Source organism: Belonocnema kinseyi, chromosome 1, assembly GCF_010883055.1.
Source record: "Belonocnema kinseyi isolate 2016_QV_RU_SX_M_011 chromosome 1, B_treatae_v1, whole genome shotgun sequence".
In the NCBI taxonomy this organism is placed as follows: Eukaryota; Metazoa; Arthropoda; class Insecta; order Hymenoptera; family Cynipidae; genus Belonocnema; species Belonocnema kinseyi.
The window spans coordinates 101,165,418-101,171,265 of NC_046657.1; positions in this window are offsets into that span (position 1 = coordinate 101,165,418).

A 5,848-nucleotide genomic window follows, 5' to 3' on the forward strand; every position below is an offset into this window, starting at 1 on the left:
GAATTTATGCAGAGTATGTGGATACGAAATGGAGTCATGGGCACATGTATTAGAGAGATATACAGGAGAGGAAGAGGGACAGTTGAGTGTGGATGAGTGTGTGAGATGGATCTTGGACGGTAGTGGACAGGGAGTGATGTGGATGAAGAAATTGGATGAAGTAAGGGAAAGCAAGGGAGTAGGGCAGATCCAAACGGGTGATCCTGAAAAGGGATAGTAAAAAACGAAAATTGTTTTCAATATCGTGGAAAATGCATTTTTTTATGATAAGAGGAAACGGAAGCCCTGGAAGCTCACTCATTTTAGGAATTAATATCACTACTGTTACTATTGTTTATCCTGCGTAATGCGAAAGAGTAGAATATAAGTAATAGTTAAGTTAGACTAAGGATGGAATTGTAAATATATGTACAGGGAGCGGTGGCCGTCAAACCCGTAAAAGGGAGAGATTAAATACATACATACATACATACATACATACATATTCGAAAAATGCTCCAAAAAGATCCACATTTCAAGCTCAGTTTTAAAAAATTTTAGTTGGAAAATTGAATAATTTCTTTAATGTTTAATGGTATCTATTAAAAAATTTTGAACTCACACGGTAAGTGCTAAATGCTCCACTTTTCCCTATTATGAGTTTAAATTTTGCAATAAAAATTGAAATGGTTGAATTTCAAAAAGTATAATTTGCATTTTAAAAATTATTAATTTCTGAACGATTATAAGTACTGACGGTAATCAAAATTTAAAGGGTTTAGGTACAAAAAAGTATTATTGATTAAATACTTGACGACTAATTTTTTTTTTTTAGATTTAGATCAATCTCGGATTTGTTTAAGTTTCAAGTTTCTTAATTACAGATTTCTAAATTTTTTAAATATTTCCCATGTAAAACTGCTTTTTAGTTTGAACTTTATCTTAGAATAATTAAGTTTCGAAATTTTGGAACTGACATTTTTTCCATTTTGAATGATAAGAATGAAGGTAAATTTATTTTTTTATTTTACAAAAATGTGTCTGTTGAATTTTTATGTTAGATCGTAATTTTTTCAATTTAATAAATATTTAGATTTCTAAAAGTTCAGAAGCTTTTACTCTGAAATATTTGATTTAATTTTCAATTTTATTAGTCAAATTTCAATCGTTTCAAATTAAAGCGTATTGAATTCAGAATTTTTCCATTTAAAATTATGGAATTTTAAATTCTTTTTTTCTGTCTATTTCTAGTTCTTGTTTACATAAAATTTTATATTAAAATGAAAGATGCAAGTTACTGAAAGTGAATTAAAATTAAATTAAAATTCAATTGAAAGGGAGGTAGCTATTTTAATATTTATTTAAATTTATGATTGGTTATTATATTTAAAAGCACTTTCAATTAAAACATTCATTTAATTTTGATAATTACTCCTAATAATAATTATATACAATAATAACAATAATAATTATTCTATTTAAATAGTATTATGTGCATGAAATTGTACTCACCGATGAAATTAAATTAAATGAGAACAAAATTTAATTGAAATTGTTCCCGTGCAATAGGACCCAAATCGTTTACAATAAATATATACGGAGAAAAAAATCTGCTTTAGAATACAAAAAAATCCTTGTCATTGAAATCTCTCCTTCAAATTTTAATTACAAAAATTTATTTTAATTTTAATATGCTCACCTCCTATTTAAATTGAATTTTTATATTTCAAGTAAACTAAAATTTGAATAGTAGAATTTGACTATTGTCCATTTCAATTTTTCTTATTATTTCATTCAAGATATAATAAAACAGGCCTCATTTTTATTTTAAAATATTTCTATTTTCTTTAATTATTATAAAATTTGCAATAAAATATAACAATTGCTATATTTAAGAATTTGTGTAAAATATATAAATATTATTAATAAAAGTTAAAACGTTTATTTTTATATTATTAAATAAAACGCTGATATATTTTTTTCTAATTATATTTAATTTTTGGGAAGGATGTCTTCCAAGCCCGGCGGGAGGTATAATGACCGTGAAAATCAGTTTGACCTCGTCTTTTGACTGTCACTGGCTGCATTTTGGTGTAAAATGCATTTTGGCTTTTATATGTGTAATAACCTATGAGAACCATTTGCCCAAAATCAAATTCACAAAAAAATGCATCCCGTTCTGTACATAATTATCACATAATATCAAGTTGCCGATTGATTATCTTCTTCAAATACACTATACAGGCTCGTGGTGTTTCTGCTAATAAATATTCAAGATTCGAACTTGTGAAAATATGATTTCATTAAGTTAGTTCGGTTTCTTGATATTTCCAGCGGGTTAACATGGTAAGAAATTATGTTCCAGCTGTCCCAGGAAACCACCCCTGACGTTAACTATGATTTGATGAGAAGACCTTAGAGAATGTTTTCGAATCTGCTACTATCGGAACTCCTCAAAAAAAAAAAAAAAAAAAAAAAAAGGGGTGGTGTTGAGGGGTCCCCAACCATCGCCCCCTCTCGTAAGATTCAATGCACTCGCGAATAATGATCTCCCCGAAGAATGATCGGACTGGAAGAAGTTGTTGTGCGTTACCCGTTTGGGCATTGTTACAAAATCTGTGAGAAATTTGACATGACTTGATTTAAGAGTGACGTTTGTTATATGTGGGAAAAAAGCCCATAGACGGGAAAAAACCACAAAATCTGATAATTTATTTTATGAAAGAAAAGTAAAGAAGAAGAGTGGGAAGGAGTAGAGAGGTCAAAAAATGAAATTCGTTGTTAGACTTATTTCATGAGGAAGTCTTTTGGCATCGCGTGCTTGCGAAGCGGATCAAAATCATATTTCCCGAGAGAGGAGATATGTTTAAAAGGTGATGATGCTGATTCATAGAATTTAGTCGCGGTTTGAAATTCTCTGTGTAGGACAGAGTTCTTGGTATATATAGGTGTTTTCGTGATGCGTCTGAGGAATTTATTTTGTATAATCTGGATCTGATTGACGTTACTTTTTGACGCACCACCCCATATTGTACAGGCGTAGGTTATGATTGGTCGGATAAACATTTTGTAAACTAGGATTCCATATTCAGGTTTTAGACTCGAGCGTCTATTAAGATTTTCGGGACTGACCAAGAGGAAGTAAATATGGCGGTGTCGTCTGCATATAATCCAATTGTAACTTCAGGGACCTCAGGGATGTCGTTCACGTAGATAATGAAGAATACCGGACCTAAAATACTGCCTTGGGGCACACCCGCTCGAATGGGTTTCTCTTTGGAAAGTGTCTGGCTTATTTTGACTGAGAATTTTCTGTTAGAAAGATAAGAGTTTATAAAGAGGATGAGTCCTCTTGAGAAATTGTAATTTATTAATTTTCTCAGCAATCCTACATGCCGGACACTATCAAAAGCTTTTTCTACATCGAGGAAAACAGCTCCAGTTTGCTTTCTTCGAATGAAATTTAAACTAATGGTTTCGGTGAGTTTAAGCATCATGTGCTGGGTAGAGTGACCTTTTCTAAAACCGTATTGTTGTGATTTAAGAATGCTGTTTTCCTCAAGGTGGTAGTTTACGCTTGGCGTGTGGACCAAACTTACTTTCGTAATTTGCAGCTACGAGATTTGCTTTGTCGGTCGCAGAAAGTGCAAATGTTTGATCCGGCTTTTTAAGAGGGGGAATATTGGTATGCGCGTTCGTTAGGGCTTTGGTCATACGATATATAGAGTTATCTTTAATTTGAAGTTTACCGACTTCTGTATTCCAATTTTTACATCTGTGCTCCTGAACTTTAATTGCTATTGTTTTACGCAGGTGATTAATTGTGTTTTTGAGAATGCAGCTTTTATTCCCCCCCGCCCCCCATAATATTAGTGGTTAAGGTTGTAGCTCTTTTTAGAAGATTAACAAGGTTTACTTTTATATCCTGAGAGTGAGTGTTTTTATTTGGGACAATAGTTGGCGTAATTTTATTTTGTTGGCCTGGAACTTTCTTGGCGATAGGTGCGTTAGCGCGAGTGCTAGCAATTTTCGGAGTTTTGGGTGGTTGAATAGTTTGAGGTTTGCTCGTATGAGCTTCGGAAGTAGAGGCGACTACAGATCTGTAAAGTGTTAATTTTTTCTGCGGCTGGGTACTGACTTGAGTGGTGTACTCACGTGTATAGTTATCTTTTTGGGCGATCTGGACAGGTGGTTGAATAGGTACACCGTTTCCATACGCGTATTATCAGTTTTTGATTGATTTATTATAGGTTTCCTGGAAGCTTTCTTAAACGCAGAACGCCTCTGTAATTAGCAGGATGGTTTCCAGCACAATTCGCACGGTGGCCGGCGATTCAGGATTAGTGATGCGATATCGAAAACAAAATATCGATATACCGGAAGCAAAATATAAAAAAAATCGATATATCGGATAAAAAATATCGATATTATCGATATTTTTGATTTGAAACAAATACATAATTATAATAAGTATAAAAACATTATTATTAAAACAAATGTATAAAAGCAACAAAATAGTTTAATATAATAATTTTGTATGCTCGTTCTTCTCCTCAAACCTGCAACAGAAAGTGAGTTTGTACAAAACCAAACATATAATTTTCTATAACCTTGTACCAAAATATTTTGTTCAAACAATAAAGGACTTATATTTAATATGCATTGCTGAGTGTTGCATTATTATTTGTTAACTTCTGCAACACAACCTTCGGAATTTGTTGTTTTGGTTTTAAATTCCATATGGTTTTAATAGCTGTAAGATAATAAATCTAAACAAGTAGAACTCTTGTTTTTTAAATAATACAATAAATATTTTTTAAATAAGTCTCTTGGGTGAGACAGCAGTAACTGCGTGGAAGTAATTAATTTAGAATGTAATTACGAAAAAGTAATTTAGCCCAATAACTGTGTAAACACACCAAACAGAGAGATATGTATCACGAAAGTAGAGTAGTAATATAAAAAATTCTTTCAAGTAAAATTAATGTAAATACCATATTGAGTGCAATATGAAACACTTTCAACTTGTAAGATTTTAAGTCGAAATATATATTGCTTTTCTATGCGTTTGAGGTTAATTGAGCGCGTGCTCCCTGAGACTTCTATCATTTAAAAATATTCACATAATACAGATTACAAAATGTACAAAGATAAATAATGAATGAAAAATATAATGTTTACTTACGTTTACTTGTATTCAGTTTTTGTCACTATTTAACTAAAAAGCGCATTCTGTCAAGTGGAAAAATAGTGATAAGATATCGATATCGAAATTATGACAAAATATCGATATTGACTTTGATATATCGGTTTCTAAATATCGATATCAAATATCGATATATCGGACTCTGAATATCGATATTTCGATATCCCATCACTATTCAGGATCCTTTTTGCATGTGGAGCTGAGATGCGTACCACCGCACTTCACACAGCGTGGTACACGTCAGACATGGTGGAACCTTTGGCACTTAAAGCACTGGGAGGTATCCTTGGGTTTTACGTAAGGCTCGACCTTTATTTTTATAAAAGCAAGAGACTTCAGATTGAGAAGCTCTTTTGCTTGCGGGGCATTTGGCAATGTTACCAGCAGCATTGGTAATGCTTTTTTAGTTTGCCGGCTCCTCATTCGAGCAACCGACGTGATTTTAAACCATTCCTCTTTTAATTCGGAGAGAACTGAGTCTTCCGGGAACGTTATCGGATGATTTCGCGAGCTTTCGCTTTTTGACGAGAAAATGGAGAAGTTATCTTCTGTATCCATCTTGGTTAAAGCAAAGATATTATAAACGTAGATGCGGTGCGGGCTTAGTTGCCCGCCATAAATATAGACGGCGCGTCCGGCGAAAAAAGTCACTTCCCCTCTACC